This window comes from Moschus berezovskii, chromosome 1, assembly GCF_049115385.1.
Source record: "Moschus berezovskii isolate FMDL1 chromosome 1, NW_MosBer_1.0, whole genome shotgun sequence".
In the NCBI taxonomy this organism is placed as follows: domain Eukaryota; kingdom Metazoa; phylum Chordata; class Mammalia; order Artiodactyla; family Moschidae; genus Moschus; species Moschus berezovskii.
In genome coordinates, this window is record NC_142460.1 from 120959118 (window position 1) to 120985953 (window position 26836).

Here is a 26836-nt window from a genome sequence, read left to right on the forward strand (position 1 = left end):
CTGCGGTTCATGGGGTCACAAAGAGTCAGACACAACTGAGCGACTGAACTGTTTTGTTTTGTTTTTTCCTTTGGGGAGATAAGAGCATTCATTTGAGAATTTTATAAAACTGTTTCAATTATTGGGTAAGCCCGTGTCTGCTCTGGCATTCTTGGCTTATTCAAATTTGAGATCCTCTTTTTCAAACTTATTTCTTCCTACCACTCCTCATGTCCCCAATCACTGGCCACCATTCACTACTACCCTTAATAGAATACTCTATATTTCATCTTTATCTATTTAATTTATCATCCATCTATTTATCTCTATCCTCATTTACATGATTGCCCCTGACAGGAATATTCAACCATTCATAATATTTTGCACAGGTGTGAGAAGTTTATCAGGTTCAGACCTTGACTCCACCAGTTATAGATGGTGCAATATAGAGTAAGGCTTTCAACTTTTCTAAGTCTCAGTTTCCTGGGTTGACTTATGGGTTGATTTTATTATTTTTTAATTAATCATTTAATTAACTTTATTTTTGGCTGCTCTGGGTCTTCCCTGCTGCACTTGGGCCTTTTCTAGTTGCTGTGAGCAGGTGTTACTCTCTAGTTGAGGTGCATAGGCTTCTCATTGCAGTGCAGTGACTTCTCTTGTAGCAGACCATGGGCTCTAGGGCATGTGGACTTGTAGCTGAGGCTCATTGGCTTAGCTGACTTGCAGTATGTGGAGTCTTCCTGGACCAGGGATGGAACCCACGTCCCCTGGGTTTAATATAAACTTAAAGTTTAATATAAACTTTGCAGGTTCTGAGGGGCAGGAATAAAATTAAAGTATACTAAGCACCTAATAATAAGCAATGGGGCTTCCCTGGTGGCTCAGAGGTTAACGCGTCTGCCTCCGATGAGGGAGACCCGGGTTCGATCCCTGGGTCGGGAAGATCCCCTGGAGAAGGAAATGGTAACCCACTCCAGTATTCTTGCCTGGAGAATCCCATGGATGGAGAAGCCTGGTAGGCTACAGTCCACGGGGTCGCAAAGAGTCGGACATGACTGAGCGACTGAACGGAACGGAACGGAATAATAAGCAATACCTCATCCTGTGGTGTAGATTGGGATCTTTAAGAAAGACTTTGAACCGGAGATTTGTTTGCAGGAAATTTTTTAGGGAGTGTTCTTGGAAACAATACCTTTGGTAGTGAAGGAGGTACGACTGGAGAGGGGAGAGAGAGGTGGCACTATGATGCAGTTACAATGAAGGTCTCAACCCACTTTGTGGAATTCTTTGAAGCTGAGATGGCCTTTAGAGTTATCCCTAATTGTGTCAAGGTGCTGGCCCTTTGTATTGAGCATCAACCAGTCATTGGAGGAGGGCTGATCCTGGGAAGGGAACACGGTCTTGGATAAGGTGATTCCTTTCATCTGAGGGCAATTTCCAGTAGCTGACAGACTGAATGATTAATACTGAAGCAGGAAAATATGCATAGCATACCCCAGCATCCATAGAGATAGGATGGCTTAGCTCCACTCTTGGCATAGCTCAGATCCACTTTCTAGGAAAAGCTCCTTCATGATTCTGATGGACATATTTACCTGGAGAAACTTAAAAGAAAAATGTTAGCAAGACAGCTAACAAGATAGCAGTTAACCATAGCTGCTACTGCTGTAGCTGCTATTGAGGCTGCAACAGATATTCATTGTCTCCCATCTCTATCACAGATTTTAAATTTCCCTAGTTTAGTTCATACGCTGGTCGAGGTGACTTACCTTCTGGGGATAACCCAGACTCTCATCTCTCAGAGGTCTGATCTCAGGGTCACCATGCCTTTCTCAGTCAGTGCTGCTTCGCTTCTCCATTTACCGTCAATATTGGTGAGGAAGTACTAACGCATATATATGGAATTTAGAAAGATGGAAATGATAACCCTGTATGCGAGACAGCAAAAGAGACACAGATGTATAGAACAGTCTTTGGGACTCTGTGGGAGAGGGTGAGGGTGGGATGATTTGGGAGAACGGCATTGAAACATATATATTATCATATGTGAAACGAATCGCCAGTTCAGGGTCAATGCATGATACAGGATGCTCGGTGCTGGCGTGCGGGGATGACCCAGAGGGAGGATAAGGAGAGGAGGGAGGTGGGAGGAGGGTTCAGAAAGGGGAACTCATGTACACCCTGGGCGGATTCACGTGAATGTATGGCAAAACCAACCAATATAATATTGTAAAATAATTAGCCTCCAATAAAAAAAAAAACCACTGAGGTAAATCACATGAGTACCAAACACTCTTCCTTGCCTCCCTTGTGTAATGGCAAATCTCCCTTCCTTGATAATCAAGGCTAATCATCCCTCCTAGCATAGTCATCTCTTTCCTTGCTACAGGTTTCTTAACAAAGTGACTAGAAAGCAGCCATGGATTACAGTTTAATATAATGTTCCCCACTGAAAGCATTTCCTTCTGGGAATCAGCATCTCTAAACAGGCAAGTATGGGAAGTACAAATTCCTCAAATCAATGGGAATTATGGCAGTGGCACCACTCATTTCTATTTCTTGGGTCCTGGACTCAGGTACTCTGTGGATTGGCCCCTTCACTCTACTCTTCCATTATTCTGTCAGGCCGGTTAAGTGGTGCAACATGAGATACACCCAATGGATTCAATGGTCTTGTGCCCAGCACCAGACTTCCTTTGCTGTAGAGGATTCCTTAGTCTTATGCAGTGTTGTATTGTTAGTATTCCTGTGTTAGTAGTGAAAGTCTGCACACCCTCTGCTAATGGTGCTAGCTGAAGCCCTCAAGCAAAAAAAGGCAAATTTATACTAAGAATACATGTCGAATATAGGTAGAAGTGGTCCAATATTATCATCAGCTTCTCCAAAATTGTTTCTCCTTGAAGAAGTACCGTATAGCGAACTCAGTGTTATTCTTCAGTGATGACTGTTTCAGGCATTTGGCAGTGGTGGTAGCTAGATCAGCTTCAGTGAAGGAGAGCTAGCTTGTGCTTTAGGTCCAGTGCAGAATTTCCATTCTTCCCATGTGGCTATTCTATTCCTGCATGTATTGTGCAAGAATGGGGGCTTCCAATGACAGGAAGGGTGATGTCAACTATTGAGTCATTTTTTTCTATTTTGTTATTTAAGGCTTCTTCTCTGGCAACTGCTGTCATGTGAGAGACATTATGTGATACAAAGATCTTCATATTTCATGACCACTCACATTAAACCATCCATATGGAAGATCCCCTAGAGAAGGAAATGGCAATCCACTCCAGTATTCTTGCCAGGATAATCCTATGGACAGAGAAGCCTGGTGGGTTACAGTGCATGGGGTCACAATGGCTGAGCAACTGAGCACACACACATTCCTTTTTCCTAAACTTTGCTACCCCTCACCTGCCAATCTTTTTTCTATCAGGATTCAGAATAACCAGTCCAATTAATTACAAGGCAGTATACATGAGTCAAGGCTGTATATTGTCACCTTGCTTATTTAACTTATATGCAGAGTACATCATGAGGAACGCTTGGCTGGAAGAAGCACAAGCTGGAATCAAGATTGCTGGGAGAAATATCAATAATCTCAGATATGCAGATAATACTACCCTTATGGCAGAAAGTGAAGAGGAACTCAAAAGCCTCTTGATGAAAGTGAAAGAGGAGAGTGAAAAGGTTGGCTTGAAGCTCAACATTCAGAAAACAAAGATCATGGCATCTGGTCCCATCACTTCATGGGAAATAGATGGGGAAACAGTGGAAACAGTGTCAGACTTTATTTTTTTGGGCTCCAGAATCACTGCAGATGCTGATTGCAGCCATGAAATTAAAAGACGCTTTCTCCTTGGAAGGAAAGTTATGACCAACCTTGATAATATATTAAAAAGCAGAGACATTACTTTGCCAACCAAGGTCCGTCTAGTCAAGGCTATGGTTTTTCCCGTGGTCATGTATGGATATGAGAGTTGGACTGTGAAGAAAGCTGATCGCTGAAGAATTGATGCTTTTGAACTGTGGTGTTGGAGAAGACTCTTGAGAGTCCCTTGTACCGCAAGGAGATCCAACCAGTCCATTCTAAGGGAGATCGATCCTGGGTGTTCATTAGAAGGACTGATGCTAAAGCTGAAACTGCAATACTTTGGCCACCTCATGCGACAAGTTGACTCACTGGAAAAGACTCTGATGCTGGGAAAGGTTGGGGGCGGGAGGAGAAGGGGACGACAGAGAATGAGATGGCTGGATGGCATCACCGACTCTGAGGACATGAGTTTGAGTGAACTCAGGGAGTTGGTGATGGACAGGGAGGCCTGGCGTGCTGTGATTCATGGGGTCGTGGAGAGTCGGACACGACTGAGCAACTGAACTGAACTGAACTGATTACATGAGTTTGAGTGAACTCCGGGAGTTGGTGATGGACAGGGAGGCCTGGCGTGCTGTGATTCATGGGGTCGCAAAGAGTCGGACACGACTGAGCGACTGAACTGAACTGATACATTCTAAACTGAACTAATAATTTAATCCAAAGTGGGTGACCTGGGGAACAAAATAACTGAATTTAAAGCCAAAAGCTCTTCTTTTTAGGAAAATTCCTATCACTGATTTTTTTCAGTACTACCCATGACTAAGCAGTAGTGTAGCTGTCATTCATTTTTGGCCTGCATAAAGTTTGAGTTAATCCATCCAAGAATCTACCTGATGGGAAGCACTGACATGTCCAAGACCACTGCATATCAACGATCTTCAGTCACTGGCTCATCTCTGAATCTTCTTTGGGTTTATTTCTAACCTGGAAAGCATGTGTCTCACCAAGATCTCCAATATACTTACAACTTCTGGATCATTCTGTCTAATTAACATGACATCATCAAGATATTGGACTAACCTGATTTTCGGCAGAATATCTATGTGGTGTGGGTTTTTGGATGATCCTTTGACAGGGAGTTTGAACATTCTTTGGCACTGACTTTCTTTGGCATTGGAATGAAATCTGACCTTTTCCAGTCCTGTGGCCACTGCTGAGTTTTCCAAATTTGCTGGCATATTGAGTGCAGCACTTTCACAGCATCATCTTTCAGGATTTGAAATAGCTCAAATGGAATTCCATCACCTCCACTAGCTTTGTTCGTAGTGATGCTTTCTAAGGCCCGCTTGACTTCACATTCTAGGACGTCTGGCTCTAGGTGAGTGATCACACCATCGTGATTATCTTGGTCGTGAAGATCTTTTTTGTACAGTCCTTCTGTGTATTCTTGCCACCTCTTCTTAATATTTTCTGCTTCTGTTAGGTCCATACCATTTCTGTACTTTATTGAGCCCATCTTTGCATGAAATGTTCCCTTGGTATATCTAATTTTCTTTTCTTTTTTTTTTTGAAATTAATGTTTGTTTTTAATATGCATGTACTAATTTCCATGAAAGCCATAATTTAAGTAACCTGCCAAATATCAAAACATGGTTATACAAGCAATTTTTCTCACATAGATGTTTGTAATGTTATAAATAGTAATACTAATTCACAGAAATATAAATACCAACTTTTTAGCACCTCTTTGTTTTTTTTTTTTAACCATGCATAAAGTGCTTTTATTTTTATTTATTTATTTTTTTTTAATTTTTTTTATTTTTTTTATTTCTAAAAAAGAATTTTATTAAAAAAGCACAAATGCAAAGAAATGAACAGAGGAAAATTTATGCGTCGAACCTGGACTGGTCACTTATGATAATATACATGCTACAATTCCATTCTCTCCAATCATTCCACCTTCACCCTCTCCCACAGAGTCCCAAAGACTGTTCTAAATGCCTATGTCTCTTTTGCAGTCTCTTATACAGGGTTCAGATTACCATTTTTCTAAATTCCATATATATGCGTTAATATATGGTATTGATGTTCTTCTTTCTGGCTTACTTCACTCTGTATAATTGGCTCCAATTTCATCCACCTCATTAAAACTGATTCAAATGCATTCTTTTTGATGGCTGAGAAATACTCCATTGTGTATATGTACCAAAGCTTTCTTATCCATTCATCTGCAGATGGACATCTAGGTTGCTTCCATGTCCTGGCTATTATAAACAGTGCTGCAATGAACATTGGAGTACATGTGTCTCTTTCAATTCTGGTTTCCTCGGTGTGTATGCCCAGGAGTGCGATCGCTGGACTTGGAATTTTCTTGAAGAGATCTCTAGTCTTTCCTATTCTGTTCTTTTCCTCTATTTCTTTGCATTGTTCGCTGAGGAAGGCTTTCTTATCTCTCCTTGCTATTCTTTGGAACTCTGCATTCAGATGCTTACATCTTTCCTTTTCTCCTTTGCTTTTCACTTCTCTTCTTTTCACAGCTATTTGTAAGGCCTCCCCAGAGAGCCATTTTGCTTTTTTGCATTTCTTTTTCATGGGGATGGTCTTGATCCCTGTCTCCTGTACAATGAGTGAAAGAATCCCAAGGACAAGATAAGACATATACACCATTGTCTGTCTCAAGTGATTGTTAACTGTTCCTGATCTTCCATTCTGCTATAATTAGAAAAGAATGCCCTTAACCCAGTGATCATATTCAGTCACCTGAGTCTTTATTAATCTGCTCTAACAAAATTACCATACCAAGTACAGCAGCTGCAAGAGGGGCTGGTACTTGGTTGAGATTTTAATAGTCCATTATTATCCTCCAGGATCCATGCTTTGCCCAGTTTCCAGACCTGAGCTTCCCCCTTCACTTTCAAAAGGTCTAAAGCAAGTATTTCAATAAATATTAGATGCTCTCTTACCTGCCTCACTAGCATTGGTACTTACTATAATAACTGTTCCTACCTTGCTTCTATTATTATTTTGGCTCCTATTACCCATCTTGTTATCAGGAAGCACAGTTTCATGGTCACTACCAGAGAGCACTTTAACAACTGCGCCAGTCCTACAAGTTCAGTATCACTGGTGCTCTCTTCATCATCTTTGATGGAATCTTCAGTGTTTACTGGTGATCTATTTGTAAGCCTGAGTAGGTAGATAATATCTCCTCTCTCTCTCTTTCTCCTGAATCCGACTATTTTTACCACCTCCTATTACTCTTCTCCAAGCCACCACTATATCCTATTATGGTCCATAGTGCCCTTTATCTGGCCCAGCTCCCTCTCTACAATCCTCTTTGGATCTGCTTCTCCTGGTTCACTTCTCTGTAGCATAAATGTCACCTTAACAGACAAGTCATATGTGTCCATCTTATCTTAAAGACCACTTCCAAGTATTCTCTATCACCTTATATTGTTACATTTCCTTTTATAGCACAATCACTATCTGACATTATATTAGACATATATCTATTTTTATTTTCTATATGTTTATCTTCTAGATTGTACTCTGTGTAAGGACAGAGTTTGTTTAATTTCATTCTTTATCTTTAGCGCCTAAAATTGTACTTAATATACAGTAGGCATGAATACATATTTATCAAATGAATGAATGACTTCTTAGTGTTATCAGATATTGCATTGATGATCTCTGTTGGACATATATGTGAGTTCTGAGTGAACCAATGACAGAAGCCACAGACCTCTATTAAGTTCAGAATTGTCTTCTCTGAGTTAAATTTGGCTTGGATTTTTAAGATGAAAGGCAACATTCTGTTTTCTAAGTGGCCCAATTTCCTTTTGCATTGACATCCATTTTGGAGCCTCTATTGTGCTGTGAACTTTGCTCTTACAGAGTCTATTGTTTGCCTTGCACCAACATAGAATCCCTTGGAATTAAAACAAAAGGGATTAAAAGAGATACCATATCAATTTTTTTCGCAAGGTTTCTTTTCTACTCTTGGCATCTTGATTCTCACGTATCCCTATGACCAATCTGATCCGGGGACTGTTAGGAATCTTGTTCTCTCCGTAAGCTCTCTGCTATCTTGCTGGGTGTTAGAGGAAGCAAGGAAGGGCAGGGTCACTAAAATTAACTTATCCTTTGTAAATCTTTTGGATAGAATTTTTAGTGTGTGATGCGTAAGAATCTTAGCCTTTTGTTACTTTGAAATATTTAAGTTATCCAAGTTCAAATAATATTTACATAATTTATTTAGACATAAATCTCCGAATTGGCAAATCTACCAAAGAAGTTACATCTTCCTGTGTTTCAATATTTATTTAAAATCTTTCTCTTATATCTCTATGCAACATCTAGAGGATTCCCTAGATTAATGGATAGGAGAGAAAACACTAATGTTTTATAGGTCAACTTCAGAAATATTTAAGTTTTAAAATATCGACCAAGTCTGGGTGAACACCTCATTATTTTATTTTTTTCTATTTTTGTGTATCTTATTAACAATGCTATTCTACTAAAATATAAACTCCCTAAGGGCATGGATTTGGAGAAGGAAATGGTAACCCACTCCAGTATTCTTGCCTGGAGAATCCCATGGATGGAGAAGCCTGGTAGGCTACAGTCCACAGGGTCGCAAAGAGTCGGACACGACTGAGTGACTGAACGGAAAGGAACGGAAGGGCATGGATTACTTTCTATTTTTTTCACCCTGCTTCTAAAATATCTGGAATAGTTCCTAGCATATGTTAGGTACTTGAAATAAGAATTTCTTGAAAGAATTAAAATCTGGTATTTTTCCTGCTTGTCTGAAATATCTTTATTGCATTGTTTATTTACACCAAACAATAACCCACATAACATTGTTATTGCTTTCCTTCTGCATGGAGAAATAACAACATCTTTTAAAGTATACTTTTGATTTCATAAGTTTTCACAAAGTGTCTTGCTTTTTCTAATTATGTTTACAGGTTTTTCAGAAGTGTCAACTTTTCATCATCTCTGGAAATGTAAGGAAATAATAATTTCACATCTTCAGAATACCTGGTATTAGACCTAGATCTCTCTAATGATTCATTTTCTCCACATTTATTGAATTATATTTTATGTAAAGCATGGACCTCATTGGACATTAGGAGGTGTACCCATCGATTTTATACTCTGGTGGGAAAGACACACATTGAACTAAAGAATTCAACTGGGTTGAAATTTACAAGAATGATAACTGTGTGCTATGGGAGCAAACATTCCCGGGGGGTGACCTCTCTGAAGACATGATACTTAATTTGAGATGTAAAGGCTTAGTTGAAGTTAGCTAACCTAAAGATAGAAACAAGTGTTCCTGGTACAGGATGTTGCAAGTTTAAAAGTATTGAGGTGATAAGAAACTTGGTAAATTTTAATTTTTGGAAGTGAAATGTATGGTCCAAGCACTGAAAGCAAGGAGCAAAGTATATGATGAGGCCAGAGAGGTTGGCAAGATCCAGACTGTGTGGATTCTTAAAGGATATTTGATTTTGAATTTAGAGTCTGATAAGTCTTATTTTAAACATGATGACATGGTTATAACTGGTTGGAAATGTTGCTCTAGCCTCAATGTGGAAAGGTGTTTAGAATCATCTTGGAATGCAAATTGGACGTTTGAAATATTTCAAATGAGAGACAATGGTGACTTTGACTAAGGTGATGTTAATAGTGGACCAAGGTAAAGAACCTGCCTGCAGTGCAGGAGACCCAAGTTTGATCCTTGGGTCAGGCAGATACCCTGGAGAAGGCAATGGCAACCCACTCCAGTATTCTTGCCTGGGAAATCCCATTGACAGAGAAGCCTGGCAGTTTACTGTACAGTCCATGAGGTCCCAAAGAGTCGGACAAGACTGAGCAACTAACACTTGTACTTTCAAGGTGATTTTAATGCCAAGGATGATTGTTTAGTCTCTGTTCCCCTTCCAGAAGGAGAGAACTCACTATCATGTTCTAGATGACGAGAACAGTTCCAGTGACTGTCTCTCCCTCATACTCTTGTGAAAGAATCTGCTCCTTGTCCCAGCACTATATCATAGTATGGGAAACTGGACTCAAAAGGAACCAACAAAACCCTGTTGGAAGAATTTGAACCATAAAACCTAGAAATGGAAGAAAGAAGCTGTTGGGTTCTAGAACGCTAAGGAAATAGGGCGATGATAATAGAGTTGTTGCTATGGCAAATTAGAGCCACATGCAAGTTGAAACTGTGGAGGCACAGAAACCAGGAATTTCTGAGGATCAATTCATTCTGCAGAGAGAAGAATGTAGCAGATTTAAGAGAAAAAGAGAAAGATGAGTCTGTGTGAGTCTATTTCCCAAGAGAAACAGACAGGGAGAGGAGACTTCTAGGAAGCTTGACTGCACTGCCTGCAGTTGCATTCTGTAAGGGTCTCCTTATTCTTTTTTATTTTTTTCCTCTCAATAATCTGTTTAAAAATTATTCTAGAGTAATATTTTGTTAGGAGTTTCCCAAGTGGTTCAGTAGTAAATAATCTGCCTGCCAATGCAAGAGACACAGGAAATGCAGGCTTGATCTCTGGGTCAGGAAGATGCCCTGGAGGAGGAAATGGCAAATCCACTCTGACATTCTTGCCTGAAAAATCCCATGGACAGAGGAGCCTTGTGGGTTACAGTCCACAAGGTTGAAAAGTCAAACACGACTTAGCTACTGAGAACAAGATTTTGTTAATTGCAGTCATTTGATACTTGTCTCAGATATTTTCATAAAGAAGATTCTCATTTTTAACAGATCCATTGGATACAGTTTTCTTCTATACATAGAGCTGCATCTTTCTTCCTGTAACATGGAGTTCTTGGGAAGCATGCTGAATAAGTCTAATTCCTCTGGCTATACCACTGTCCATTGATGATCATGAGGATGCCTCATCTGAAAGATTTCTAGACATAAAACATCCATAGTTACTTTCATTGTTCTTAACATGATTTAATTTTCAGACCTCTCTCCTATTATACTGCTTATTTAACTAATATGCAGAGTACATCATGAGAAACGCTGGGCTGGAAGAAGCACAAGCTGGAATCAAGATTGTTGGGAGAAATATCAATAACCTCAGATAGGCAGATGACACCACCCTTATGGTAGAAAGTGAAGAAGAACTAAAGAGCCTCTTGATGAAAGTGAAAGAGGAGAGTGAAAAAGCTGGCTTAAAACTCAACATTCAGAAAACTAAGATCATGGCATCCGGTCCCATCACTTCATGGCAAATAGATGGAGAAACAGTGGAAACAGTGTCAGATTTTACTTTTGGGGCTCCAAAATCACTGCAGATGGTGAGTGAGCAATGAAAAGACACTTGCTCCTTGGAAGAAAAGTTATGACCAACCTAGACAGCATGTTAAATAGCAGAGACATTACTTTGTCAACAAACGACTGTTTAGTCAAGGCTATGGTTTTTCCAGTGGTCATGTATGGATGTGAGAGTTGGACTATAAAGAAACTGAGCACTGAAGAATTGATGCTTTTGAAGAGCTGACTCATTTGAAAAGATCCTGATGCTGGGAAAGATTGAAGGTGGGAGGTGAAGGGGATGACAGAGGATGAGATGTTTGGATGGCATCACTGACTCAATGGACATGAGCTTGAGTAAACTCCGGGATTTGGTGATGGACAGGGAGGCCTGGCATGCTGCAGTCCATGGGGTTGCAAAGAGTCAGACATGACTGAGCAACTGAACTGAACTGAAACTATTCTGTCATGCTTATCTGAATACCTTATGATTTGTCAATCATTTTAGAATAAGGAGCCCAGAATTAAATGAAACGCTTTGAGTATCATTTATTTGACAAGCTCAGAGTAGCATTAGACTATCACAATCCACTGTAACTTTGCAGTTAACTAAAATCTCCTTTCAGAAAATGTCTGTATTTGAGACTTTTTAAAACATAAATAAACATCTAGGAAAAATACTGATAAAAACAATTCCTTTGGATTAAGGCACTGTCAACTGATCACCTGAAAAAGCTTTCTACAACATTAAATTGTCACCAGCCACTCAAGCCTCAGCTTATATTCTTTCCAATGGGTCAGTTGATAGTTCCCTTTTGATATGAATTGTAAAACATATAGATTGAGAGAGAAAAGGGGAGTTCTGAGCCAGAATCCAGAAAACACTTCATGGAAGTTGGGTGGGGACTAAGCTTCTAAGTCAATGGTAACACTGGGTGGATTGGGTGGATATGAACGAGGGATCAACCTAAGTAAGGACAGCAAATGAGAGGTGGAAAGATTTATAAACATTTCAGTTCTAGGTAGCAGTTCTCTGCTAACAAGGTACTCTCCAAAGCTTTCTTGAGATAGCTGCTTTTTTTAAAAGTCTGGTGACAGGTGAGTAAAGGGTATGCAATTTCTGTACTTCGGTCATGGAGGATTGCCCATAACCAATGAGAATGATAAACGTAACAAAACTGTTTACAGTTCCAGTGACTGGATGTAGCTATATTGGTCTCTACAGCCAGGCCTCACAAACTGGTATCCGACCCTCACTGTATCAGATTAGGTGATAGGTTAATATCTGACTCCACAGATCCTTACGGAGGAGTGTCAATGACCGATTGTTAAATTTCATTTTCTTTGTATGTGTGTGTGTGTAGGGGGGGAAACAGGCAGATTTTGTGAGAAGGCTTTTTCCATAGTTACAGATGACTCCAGGGGCAAAGCCAGGAATAGACACAATTTTTCATACCTACTTCAATTTCCAGCCATGCCGAGCCCTCCCAGTTGCAAACTGATCTGCTGTGCACTGGCAATCTGTCCGTGTGCACTAAGGGACATGCAAATCTGCCACACTTTCTGCAACGAGGTATTATAGTGTCTGCATCCGACAAAGGTTGTCTCAGCAGTAGTAGGGCTGCCAGTCTGTGGCTGCAGCTAAAGAAGGCAGGGTTTCTCACTATCTTTCTGGGTCAGATATGCTTATGTGGAGAAGTGTTTTGTTAGAATAAGTGATGAAAGTAAAATTTCTTATACCTTCTCAGATCTGTCTTGGAGACACTCTCTGTAGCTGAAGGTTTCATTTAGCTTTCATAAGGTTACAATGCTTAATCTCAGTAGGGTTATCAGTTCTGTCATGTATTATAAACCCTCCAATCAAGGCAGTGGGAAACAGTGTCTCTATTTAATACCCGGAGAAATGGTGGAAGTCAGCGATTGATACCAACACAATGATGGGAAAAAGTGTCCAGAGGTGCTACTCACATAATCTCATTTTACAACATCTTGAAAATTCAATAGAAAGGACTCCACTAACAATACCATTACACACCACTGATTATTGTTCTCAAATGTTCCTAAAGCTCTGAAAGCATAACCTAACAATAAAAATGTGCTATAAATACATCCCAACAATGTACTTAACTCTATTTTCCCTTTTAAAAACAAAAGCACGCAGTGTTAGTCATATAATTTCACTTAAGTAATTTCTTGACTAAAAGTGTATTATCATTTCTTAAACATTGTATAAATGTAAATAAATAAGCTATTCCTTGACACTGGAAAGGGTTTCCTAATAATTTAGAAAAAAGTGGGGAATGTTGCACCTTGGGTTAACTACTTAACATGTGATCTTTTTTGCAAGACACATCTTGTTTATCATGAGCTCTACGTTATTTGCAAAGGCATTTGGGAAAAAAAATAAAAATTTCCTTGCAAAGAAAACACAAAACTTAAGTTTTCAAATTTCCTGCTATAAATGTGTCAGTGATTCTTGTTTTTATCTTTTGCCATTATGACTTTTTGAATAAGTGTGTTTTTCAAAAGGGTTAAAATTGTAGGAAGTTACTGCTATATCCTGTCTAAAAAACAAACAAACAGCTGAGAAACATACATACACAGTATGCTCCAGTTCTCGAAAAAAGATTTTAAACTAGTTTAGAAAAATATATTTCTTGTTTCCTGTTTGTACTTACACCATGGAATGAGGGAACACAAATCTACATTATTGAGAAAAAAAGGTTTTTTCTCAATATTATTTCTCTAAGAATATTATATTATTTTATTTTGTAATAGAAGGAGCTAATGAATAAACATTTCTTTTACAAATAAATATTTTTGAATTGGTAACTTACTAAAATATGTAACAATGTTAATTTTTTACTTTAACAAGTTTCAATTTAAATTAATACTATTGACAACACAGAACAGTAAAGTAAAAACTATATTAAGATGATTTTCAAAACCACTGGAGTAGTCTGTATGCTTTAAAAAATTCATATTTATATCCACACTCATTTTTAAAGTGACATGGAATTCCTTAAAATCTGTTGACTTTAAAGTGCAATGCAAATTAAAATTTATCAGTAATTTAAAAATGAAATCTACATATATTATTTTAATAATTCCTGACATATTTAATAGTATTATGTTGTATTAATTTGTCAGGAATTATTAAATATGGTATATTATTAAAGTATTACTGGAATATTAAAATTTTAAAGATATTACTAGAATATTTTTTCATAGTTTGACTATCAAGACAAACTTCCAAAACCTGTTTTCTACTAAAAATCTGCAATATTGCTACCTTAAAATTCTTTTGAAAATGATTATTTTAGGCTATATTCTTAAATGGCCATTTTATGTATTCAATCAGATTTGTTTACCATTTTTATAAACAACATTTATTGGGGAATACAAGAAGCACCAGAAGAGAAAGTTTTCACTCCCTTATAGTAAAATGATCAAACGTTTGGAATAGAAGCAAATTATAAAAATGTGTCTTAACTGAGACGCTTTGCCCTAAGGAACCAAACATTTGCGTTTGATGATTCTTCCATAAACCTGAGTTTATTTTAAAAAATTGATCCTTTTAATGTAAGAAAGTTGAAGGAGAAAGAATTCCACTTACGAGTTTTTCCATTAGACACTATAAAACGCCATCATAGCACCTTGCATTTTTGGCATCTGCAGTTGAACTGCGGAATTCAACTTCAGATGCCAGATCTTATTTTGAAAAATGGTGTTGTGTCTATAGGATGCAAATGATCTGGATGAAAATTCAGATCAAACAGAAAAGCCTACTTGGTCCTAGATGTTCTGTTTGAGGTGAGCAGTGAGACGCCAAAACTTCAATGGAACATAAGGAAAAGAGAGGGAAGAAGGGAAAAGGCAAGAGTAAAAGGAGAAAACAAACAAAGCTAGGTTTGAAGACAGATTCCATTACAGACTTCTTAGTGCTGTTCCACCCATATGACATTGCAATTCCTCCAAACACAAGGATGGCTGGTCTTTGTATGGCAAGGTACCCTGTATGTGATCACCTTCATTGCAATAATCTGACAGTTAGTTGATTCATTTTTTAATTTTTCCTTTAGATAGCAAGTGTTTAATCCTTTTTCTTTGCTGATGAAATTGACCGCCATATATCAAAAAGAATACTTCTCTGAACTAGTTGTTTTAAAAAAAAAATACTAGAATAAAATGTTTTAAACTTGAAAAATATGGGTAGGACAGCTTTTGAGAGCTCAATCATCATTGATGACTCATAATTTGATAAACGCTAGAGACTTTTCTGTTTCCAGATACAACTGTCATAATGCAAAATTATTCTTTATTGTTTTCCATTATGTTTGTAGTTTCTGTACCTACATAAACTCTCATTTTACATTGGTTTATAGTAAAACTCTAAGGAACGATGTGTTCATTTTTTTAAACAACAAAGTCAATTTGGAAAGTAAAAGCACCTATGGAGAACCGTTTTACTTGTGTGGAACTCAGTCTTACAAATTCTTCATCTTTCTAAGGACAATGGTTTAAAACCAGAGTTAAACAGCAGAAAAAGAGAGTTGCAAAGTAAGAAATTCTAAATAATTCATGGATATGCATGGAAATAATGTTTCAAAACTGGAGTCGGGAGCAGCCGTTGGGGGAAATTTTTTTTTTAAAGAATTACAGTCAACAACAGTCATATTATTTCAGGTTAGCTCACACCATTGTGTGCATTTACAATGCAACGTTTGTATGCTTTCATTGGTTTGGGAAAGAAAATTTAGAAGTCTTAAAACACACAAACAGCAAATATAAAGAATCCTTTCTAGTTCTTGCAGACAGTATGACTCAGTAGTAAGAAACACCGTTCTACTTGTAGAATCTACATGAAAACATGATTCAATACTTTTAAAAGTAAGTCCAAACTGTGAGTCTTAAGCCGGAGAGTCCCTCATTCATAAAATAGTGCAAGATTAAGACAAGTTATTGTTTTCTGCTATTTCCCTTTGTTTATTTCACAAATGCCCCTCACTACTTACATAGATTTAGGATAAAGTTCACTGGAGATGCTTGACAAATGAATAATCACTCATTATCCAGGTAGGTCATTTATCATTCTAAAACTGAATAATGACATAGAAGCAAATTATTTATTTTTCCTAATCTCTAGGTTAGAAATGTGAATGCAGTAACAGAGAAAGGAAAGTAATCCAAATTGTTTGAGAATAAATATTCAAGTAAAATAGGATATTCTTCAAAATCTCATTTGGAAAAGTGGTAACTGATAATTATTTAAATGGGACCATTCCTCCTCAATTCATTTAAATTGATTTTTACTCCAGTTCCCTTTTCATGGCAAGAACTATTGTTGTAACTCCCTGGGCTGACATAAAGATAATACTTACTAAATATATTTATGGGATTTGGATATTAGATGAATCTAAATTACCCTGATGTCTCAAATAGATTAATGAACTGTATTATTCATTATTTAGGAAATAACTCAGTAATATCATAACCATATATTCTGAAAATTAACTTTTATATTAACATTTTTAAGTAACTTATCCTAAATATTTTCCTTGAGTAATGGTAATGTTGACCCTGTAATTATTTGGGAAAAAGCATATTGTTCACCTTTAGTATGCAGGAAATAACTAGCTTCTCATTTCATATAACTCAGTGAAAATTTCCAAATTTGTAAGTCAATTTTTCTTCCTACCAGAGTTTATGTTTAACCTTGTTAAGCCTGAGGCTTTAAACAGTATATTTTGAGTGTTTTTAAGGATACTGAACAGACTAAAATAATTTATATTATAGAATGCAAAATGAAATCTTTATAAATACTAGTTATCTCTAAGCAAGGTTTAGATTTCTTAACTCACATCATTAGTTAACAATCAAACATGGGCTTAATTTTGTTCTGGATCTATGATCATGCAGAATTTGAGTCAGAAGCAACTCTTTAAATGCACACCTAAAGCTGCAGTTTTCTTTCTTTTCCTTTTAATTACTAAAGGTATTGTTTCCTGCTTTTTCTTGTTATTAGTTCTGATACCCAAAAGGAACCTCTGTGCAGTGCATTCAAGTCAAAAGCTGAATATCTGATCTGCTCTGTGATTTCCCTCAATCAGCTGTCCCATAACAGTACAATTTTAAACGCCAACCCCCACTGCCCCATGTAAGTTGTAGTTCACTTTAAAACCATCATATACCATGTGGCTTGGCAGTTGGAACGTGGTGAGCTGGGGGATATGGAATTTGATCCTGATTTCATTGAGTGCTTTGCTTTTCCATCTTGACCATCTTGTTATTGACTGTATCCGTGATCCTATTTGGATAAAATGAGTGTGACACAAATGCACTACCTTTACATCTCTCTCCTTTTTTTAAAAAAAACACCAGGTCCGGATTGTCTGAAGTCCTAGCGATTTTCCCTCAGCTCTCTCTTTGGCAGTTTATTAAGAAAGTGTGACATGAATGGGCTCTAGAGATGCTGGATCTCATATGTTTACTCTATGAGAAAACTCACTTCCATTTGCACAGAGCTCAGGAAGAGCAAGGAGGTTTCGTCCCCTTAACTAGCTTTCATGTCTCTGTAGCCGCTACTCAGTGCCCTCTGTGGTAAAGCCTCAGGCAGGCTCAGAGAGAAAGAATGCTGTGATCAAAATGGAGATGTCAACTCCTGGTTTTGCAAAGATTCCACCATCCAGATAAAGCTGCAAAGATCACAAATGACCAGCCATGCTTTGCCAAAAATCAGAAAATGATTTTGAGTTATTTATATGATAACTTCAACTTAATCTCTGCCTTGGTCTGAGAAAAAGAAATATGTAAAAATAGACAATGTAAAACTACATATATAAATTTTTAAAATAAATGCTAATTTTTCTATTTGCACTTCAAAAAAAAAAAAAACAGTTGTCAACTGGTGATGACCTTAGCTTGGACTCATTTCTGCAGTGAGCATGTTTTGAGGCTACAGGTGTCTATAGACAGAAGAGTGAGGTGAGGGTAGGGTGGCATACAATAAAAATGGTTACTCCATCAAAACTTAGGTTTCAAAAAGAACATCTATTTGTCTAAAGCAAATGTGAAAGAATTTCAAGGAAGCATTTAAATATTCTAAAGCTAATTAGGATTGGCCACTTTATTCTGTGATATTGAAGACTTTCTTGACTTTGTTTTTTTTCTAGTTAGGATTCAAATGGGGCAACGATCGATTGTCTTGGTCTCAGAAATAGACTTACTTTTCTTTCCTAAGGTAAGGAAAAAAATAATTCAAATATTTTGATTATATTTAATGGTTAGATAGCTTTCCATTCCAGGTCTGATTTGCCTTAAACTGTTGTATTTCTTTTTCCTTAAGGCGTAGCTAATGAATAGTCATTATAAGTTTTAAAAATTATTATATCTGTTTTCCACTTGTGTTCTAAAGTAAAAAAAAAGAAAAGCCATTCTTTCCAACTAGGGAAGATGTAAATTTTGAAGTGTATTTTTTATAAAGTCTCGCACAAGTCTATGGCCACTATTTCTCATCAATAGTGTATGTACAGATACAACAACCCACAAATGTGTCTGATTATTGGGCCATCAATTTCACTCTTACCAGCTAAAGTAGTTTGACTTTATTATTTACATGATTCTTAAAATATGCAGGCCACTGACCACACAAATAAACATGTGCTTTTGGATCGGTAGAAAGCCTGGTGTTTATGAACAGGGTTCTTTGTGTTTTTAACAATATCTGGCACATTTAAGCAAAACTCTGTACTGAAACATGGAGCCTGGATAATTGTGTGCCTCATGATCTGTGCTGGGCAGGGGCCCCAACCTCTGCTCTTTAAGCAGACAGGAGTACAAAAATCTGTTATTGCAGTTTGACGTTTTCTTTGCATGATTAGGTCAGTTGGTAAATCTCCACTTTGCAGTTCTTAGAAGCCCAGATTTCCTGTTACAAAGCAATGTGGTTCTGATTACAGCCTTATTGAAGTCCAGACATAGTACCTATGCTCCGCTAGGAGCTCTACTTCTCATTTTCCATGTTAACACCAGCAGCTTATTGACCCTACCTTCCTCTTCTTAGCTTGCAATGGTTGGGGAGATTGGAAATCCAAGGGGTCATCTTTTGGGAGGTGAACACAGAGTGAGTATTATCCATATTATCAGTTCTGGTAAAAATGCTCTTTTAAGTATGAGAGAAAATCAAAATGAATCAAACACAAAGAGAAACTCATTTTCTAGTACAGAGCTCTGGTTTCATCTGCCTTAATTCTGTCACCACCAAGTTCATTTGGTGAGACTATTATTATTATATTTCAAAGGAACACTGTCAAAGTCTTCTAGGTGCACCATAAAAAGCCCTAGTCCTCCCTAATATTACATGGTGAATCTGGTCCATAGCACCATCTTTTTATTATAAGGATGAATTATACAGCTTCTTATATAAATCAATGTAAGTTTCTTTATATGCCTGTATAAACCTGAAAGCTCACTGATAAAGCTTCCTAACTTGTCTCCTTCTTTTCATTCGTACTCTCCTATAACCCATTCCTCACAGAGGAGTCTGAATTTTCTTTAAAAAATGAATACAGGTAAGATCTTTTCTTTCTCCTGTTAAAATCCTCCAATGACTTTTTGCTACATGCTGATCAACATCCAAACTCCTTTTTGTGAAGTCAGAAAGTTGCCATAATCTAGGCTGTATCATTTTCCTGACTTCAGTTACTACCACTTTCTCTTTGTGCACTGTATTTTATTCACAATGACTTTATTCCTGGTTCTATCTTGAAGACTTTCAACTGGTTGTTCCTTCTTTCGGAAATATTCTTTTTCTGCCTCATCACAGTACTGATTTCTCAGCCATCCTTTGGCTCTCAACTGACTCATCATGTCACCAACTCAAGCAACTCTTCTCAGAGCCACCTTATCTAAAGAATATCTACTATGGAGAACAGTTTGGAGAGTCCTTTAAAAACTAAAAATTAAACTAGCAATCCCATTTTTGAGTATATACCCTGACAAAAACCATAATTCAAAGAGACACATATAACATAATGTTCATTGCAGCACTATTTACAATAGCTAGAATATGGAAGCAATCTAGATGTCTATTGAAAGATGAATGGATAAAGAAGCTGTGGTACATTTATACAATGGAATATTAAAGTAAAGTGAAGTTGCTCAGTCACGTCCGACTCTTTGTGACCCCGTGGACTGTAGCCTACCACACTCCTCTCTCCATGGGATTTTCCAGGCGAGAGTACTGGAGTGGGTTGCCATTTCCTTCTCCAGAGGATCTTCCTGACCCAGGGATCGAACCCAGGTCTCCCGCACTGTAAGCAAGATTCTTTACCATCTGAGTCACCTGGGAAGTCCACAATGGAATATTACTCAACTGTTAAAAAGAACGAGTGTGAGTCCGTTTTAATGACATGGATGAACCTAGAGCCTGTTCTACAGAATAAAGTGAGTCAGAAAAGGAATAAAAAATACCATAAATTAATGCATATGTATGAAATCTAGAAAAATGGTACTAATGAACCTATTTTCAAGGCAAGAATACAAAGGCAGATGTAGAGAATGGGCTTGTGAGCACAACAAGGGAAGGAGGGGATGGGAAGAACTGAGAGACTAGCATTGACGTATATACAAACTGCCATGTGTAAAATGGATAGCAAGTGGGAAGCTGCTGTATGCCACAGGGAGCCCAGGTTGGCATCCTGTGGGGACCTAGAGGGGTGGGCTGTGGGGGTGGGGTGTCGGGGGGAGGGAGGGTGGGGATATACATATATATATTCATTGACTGTTGTACAGTAGAAACCAACACAACATGGTAATACAATTATCCTCCAATTAAAAAAAATTAACTAAAAAAAATAGAATCCTCCTAGGGTTTCTCCTTTAACTACCTTGTTTCTTTCAGGATACTCATTATTCTCTAGTATTTTCTAATTATTTCATTGGCTTATATGTTTATTTTTTTGTCTCCCTATACAGTAATATGTGCTTCCTGAAAAGGGGGAAACTGCAATACTTTGGCCACCTCATGCGACGAGTTGACTCACTGGAAAAGACTCTGACACTGGGAAAGGTTGGGGGTGGGAGGAGAAGGGGACGACAGAGAATGAGATGGCTGGATGGCATCACCAACTCTATGGACATGAGTTTGAGTGAACTCCGGGAGTTGGTGATGGACAGGGAGGCCTGGCGTGCTGTGATTCATGGGGTCATGGAGAGTCGGACACGACTGAGCGACTGAACTGAACTGATCTTATTTTTGGTGGGTCATTGCCTGGTCTGGAATAGTCACTGGATGTTTTTTTTTGTTGGGTGGATGGTTGAATGGCCAAATCATTGAATTTATTAATAGTTAAGCCCACTAGCCAGAAAAAAGCCCAGGACTGGTCTTAATCTACTACAGCTACGTGAGGGCCCATTAATTTTCATTCCCTAGATTCTACAGTTACCTTAATTCTTGCCAGAGCCCTACATTCATTTAGTTTCTATTAGTACCTAGAGAGAGAATTCAACACAGGCTAGGTACTTCATGAATGTTAGTGCAATTGGAATCTGATATTTTATTTTAATTAAGTTGAGCAACCTCATACTTGCTGTATAACATATTAACTCTACTAAAAAAGCCAAGTTTCAAAAAACTGAGTGATAACATGCCCCTTGTTTTAATGTCAGTGAAGTACCTTGTCATGATCTCCAACATGTAAAGGCTAAGCAAGCTGAGAGGTAAAAAGACTAGTTGGAGTTTTTATGGGAACATTTTTCAAAGAGGTTTTGTATTGCTATATTACTGTATCTGTTCACATAGAATTTCTTTAAGGAAGTAGCCTTACATCCCCTTTTCCAGAAAAGATTAATGTTAGGTGACTCACCCTAACTTGGTGAGCTGATAGGAAAGGAAGTACCCATGTTTCTAATCCCCGACCCCACCCACAGCCCTTCCCTTCATCTCCCATGTCTCTTCCTTGCTGCCCATTCACTGTTTGAATGTCTTTGCTCTGTTTGGTTCCCTTCAGATTCGTTTTAAGGTTCAAACTTATTTTCTTGTTTTTAGCATATTGTTTAAAAGCATGCATAAAGAAAAAGCTTGGGTGTGGAAAGAGAACAGTGTTCAGGGAATAGGAAAGAAAGGGGTAGGGAGAGACTGGTAAGAATCAGCAGATCCTCTGAAGTTCCAAAAACCTCTTTACCCAAGAAGGCAATGGTCAGGGCATGGTGAAGTAATTCCTTTTCAAAGGTAGCCAGAAGGGAGACTGGAAATGACTAGTGCATTTACTCATCATTGATGGCAAAGCTGTCTGCATTGTGTAGCCCAAACTTCAATGTCCTGCTAAGTCATCCCATGAACCACAGAGTGGAGGGTATTTAAAAGCACTGGCTATTGACACAGTTTGATTGGCAGCTAGAGACATTTTCAGGTGTGATGGATAAAACAGAGGCACTTACTTTCTTTTCTGATTTTACATCACCATGATCCATTCTTTAGATTTTTCTAAGAAGGATAAAATACATTTTTAAGAGGGGTGGAGTTGTAACTGACCAACGAGGGTGACAACAAAACCTGTTCTGATTCTGTAACCGGAAACCATAATGTACAACAAGTGGGCAGTTATCTCAGGGTGATTCAGACCATTGGTGGTAAGTTGAGGAGGGGAACTCTGAACAGGCTCACTGGGCTTTGCCTTGTACCCACCCTCACAGCCCAACTCTCAATTTCTGCAAGCAAAGGCAGGGAGAAAATTATAAAACTTTGAAAGGCATCTCAGACTTTCTTGTGTTTCTTTTTTTTTTTTAATCTGGAAGAGTTCAGGGCAGGGGTAGAAGGAAAATGAGCTTCAAATGGTTGAGGAAATGTGTCGAAGAAAAAGTGAGCAATTAGGAAAAAAGGCCTCCTTCATGTTAGAAAAAAAAAATGCAAAGTTGTCGTTCCTAAAGTGTGTAGGGGTGATCCTCCTTCTTCCACTACACCATTCAGACTCAGGCGATATACTGAGCCTCTTCGAGCCTGTGTGCCATTTTAAATTGAGGCTAATACTTATCTTGCAGCTTGTCATGAGGTCTAATCTAGTACTAGGTTCATAGCAGATAGTCAGTAGTTGATAATTTTAGAAATCAAAAGATAATTTGAACTGGGAGGAAAATGAAGAATTGCCAGTAGTTTATGGTAGGAAACCTAGTCTTCCTTTCCAAATCTGCAGTAAGTGGAAAGTTATCCTTTTATCAGAGATCTTCAGCTACATAGAAGCCAAATTCAGTAAAATCCCTTTCAAAAGATATTCCATTATCTTAACTGTAGGTTGAGTATGAGTTTCAAAATCAATGAGAACATGATCGTTTAGAACATCCAGAAAAAAATGAAATAGGTTGCATGTCAGGTCACTGACATGTTCGTGGGTGAAAGGGGTAAGGAAGATAGTGTGTTTACAAATTTTATGAGTAACATATAACTGATTAAAAACAAACACAAATGCAGACTCTATAAGAATGTCTATAGAAAAAAGACAGAAATCTGAGCCCATTACCCACAGATAATTGTTATTTGGTGTATATCATCCAGACATTCTTCTATGTAGTCATTCACAATTCTTATGTGAAATCATACCCTGCTGTTTTCAATCTTATTTTAATTTAAAATATGACAATGGTTTTCAATATAAATAAATATGTATTTGCAGTATTTTTAATGATTTGCATAATAGTCTCTTTGTGTGGCTATACCTTAGTTTATTTAATAAAAAAATTATTTAATAAATTCTCCTTCTGAGACAATGTAAGTTTTTATTTTCCCAATTCTTTTTACTCTTACACCCTATGCTTGTATTTGCTTGAATGTTTCTAAAGACTCTATTCCTTTCAGCCGAATTGCTAGGTTAGAGAAAATTCAATTTTTTTTTTTAGTTTTTGATATATATTTCCAAACTACCCTCAGGAACGTTGTTCCAACAAATGCCCCAGTGTTTATTAGTGGTTGTTCTCTCTTGCTAACACTGGACATTACAATTCTTTTAAACCTATGCTTATCTAATAATAAAAAGGTACCCCCTTTTAATTTACATTCCTTTGTTTACTGTTGAGCATGAATCATTGTTTACTGACTAGCTGAGAGTCTGCTTTTTGTGAATTGCCCATTCCTGTCCTTTGTCTATTCTTCTACTGGCTCTTAATCTTTTTCTGAGACTGATTCTTAACAGCATCTTGTATATTGGGGCTATTGTTGGTCATTTTGCAAATTCTTAATTTTTAAATTTATTTTGTGTATTCACAGTATTCAAAATTCCAAGTAAAAAGTGGCAAAGTTTTTATGTGCAGAAAAGGACAGGGCACATACAGAAAAAGGGAAAGGCCTTGTGCAAACATCCACCATCTCCCTAGATATTATTTTAAATAGTAGCTAAATTACAACATGAAGAAACAGAATTACACATAAAAATACAGTTCCTCATAGCTAACGTTTTAAAGGGATGGCCATGTTCTAGAACAAGATGGTGGGATCTCCTTCTGAGGGACTTTGTAAATGAGTTACGTACCTTTCTGTCAGGCTTGAATAATCCGAAGGGATGGGCTGGATGACTGCTCAAGAGGTCCCTTTGCCCAGAGTGATTATTGTCTTCTATTTCCACACTTGAACTTGAGGTTCAGAAAAGCCCTAGCTCAAGGTTCTTTTCAGTAAATTTCAGCAAATGCTATTTATATTGTCTTTCCTAAAGGGTTTTTAAAAATTAAGAAATTCTAAGCTGTATTTCTAAGCTTAAGAACAAATAGAAACAGGTCTGTCTTTCGATTCTTCCTAATAGCAGAGCACATACACAGAAAGTGTGACCATGAGTCATCTTCGTAAGCTTTAATTTCTTACTGCTCTCTTGTGGCCATTCAAATGAACTGTCCAGATGCCTCTTTTGAAAAACAGATCTTATAATATTAACAGGAAAACTTTTTTCAACCAGAGTCATCACATTTAGTTTGTGTAGTAAATTTAGTGTCTCTGACATTTGAATATCAAGGCTAACAAAATAATTTTTAAATTTTTTTATGAGGTACCTACAGCAATGGGGTTGAATAGGAAAAAGCCAGTTTCTTCTGGTGTTTTTAGTAAAACCAACCACATTGTTATTCATCTATGAGGTCATCAAAAGGCTGAAGTTTGAAATAGTTCTGGCCATTCTGATGGTAAAATAATGCAGTTCCCAGCTTGTTCCCTTATTGGGATTTTGGGAATATCAGTAGGGTATTATGTAATAATAATAATAGCCATACCAATAATAGTATGGCTATTATTAGCCATCATATATAAAAAATATAAAATAATATAAAACAGTTTCTTTTTAGGGAAAGTCAATTCAAATACTGCCTATGCATTATAGCACAAATAAGATAAAGCTAAGAAATAAAATCATTCTGGTACATTTGTGTCATGTTATACTGTCCATGAGTAGATGGGAACCTAGGAACTGAAGTTTCAGCAGTCTTAGAAGTCAGAATAGATTGAAATGCTTTATTCTCCCAAGCCTGAGTGTCAGTCATGCAAATTATAATGTTGTCTAACAAACCTCTTTTTCATTTGACTTCAATTCCTATAAACACAGCTATTCAAAGTGTGAAGTGAAAATGTTAGTTGCTCAGTCGTGTCCAATTCTTTGAGATCCCATGGACTATAACCCGCCAGGCTTCTAGGTTCATGGGATTCTTCAGGTGAGAATACTGGAGTGGATTGCATTCCCTTCTCCAGAGGATCTTCCCTACCCAGGGATTGAATCAGGGTCTCCTCGATGACAAGCAGATTCTTTGCTCTCTGAGCTACAGGGAAGTCCTTTAATTAGCATATATATTTTTTTCCCCCATTCATGGAGCTAATTCTTCCATAAAATGAGGTCAGTGCATTCCAGGCTTTAAACTGTAGAGACAGAATTGAGCTCAGATTGTCCAGGGTTAAGGTACTCTATAAGATCTATATTGGAGCAACATTTCTATGCAGTCTTGGGGGTACAAGAGTAACCACCATTACCCAAGGCATGGCTTCAGGGAGTTTACAGTCTAATCTTTGAGATAGACATAAGCACTGAAGGAATGTGGAGCTACAACCATGATAAATACTAGGAAGAAAAGGAATATGAGGAACTTATCTGGCCAGGAAGGTTGGATGAGGCTTTTTTGATGATGTAATGATACTGCCAAGATGTCAAGATGCACGGGAGCTGATGAGGCAAAGAGGAGAGAAAGACTAGAAGGATCAGGGTGCAAAGGTCCTACTGTGAAAGGGAACAAGGAACTTTTAATGAAATGAAACAGTGGTCAGTGAGTTGGTAATAATAGAGCAAGAGGAAGTGTGAGAAGATTTAAAGCTGTGGAGATGTGGTCTTGTAGGCTCAGTCAAGGTGTCAATTTATCTTTATTATAAAAGTATAAGAAAGACATAAGGGTTCTTGAAGCAGATAGGGATAAGATCTCCTTGTGTCTGAAAAGATCATTCTTCTTGATGTGTGGAGTCAGAGTGATGAGAAGAGGGCACTTTGAGAGCTCTTGCACTACTCCAGGTAAAAGATAACAGTAGTAAAAGGATACGGGAGACATACTTTTCAGGGCTTAGTAAGTACGTTGGATACAGGAATTGAAGGTGACAGAAGTATTCTGGATTATTCCTTGATTTCTAGCTTCCATAACACATTAACCGCTGGTTGTATTTACTAAGAGGAATACCAGAAGGTGACAAGTTTGGGGGAGAAAGATTGGGTTTAGGTTGTATGTGAGATATATAAATGAAGATATTAAAAGGGAAGATTGATATGTCAGAT

General features: G+C 37.7%; 1 long non-coding RNA gene across 2 annotated transcripts; it reads right to left on the minus strand.

The window, feature by feature from the left end:
• Positions 1-1092: 1092 nt before the first annotated feature.
• Positions 1093-24838, minus strand: LOC129545747 (uncharacterized). Of its 2 annotated transcripts, XR_008683750.2 has the most exons (4): positions 24575-24838; positions 1749-1907; positions 1474-1583; positions 1093-1361 (listed from the first exon to the last, which is right to left on the minus strand). It is a non-coding gene; the product is annotated as an uncharacterized LOC129545747 (long non-coding RNA). The 2 variants fall into 2 exon arrangements; XR_008683749.2 differs by having other exon boundaries at positions 1093-1583.
• Between the last annotated feature and the right edge of the window lie 1998 nt (positions 24839-26836).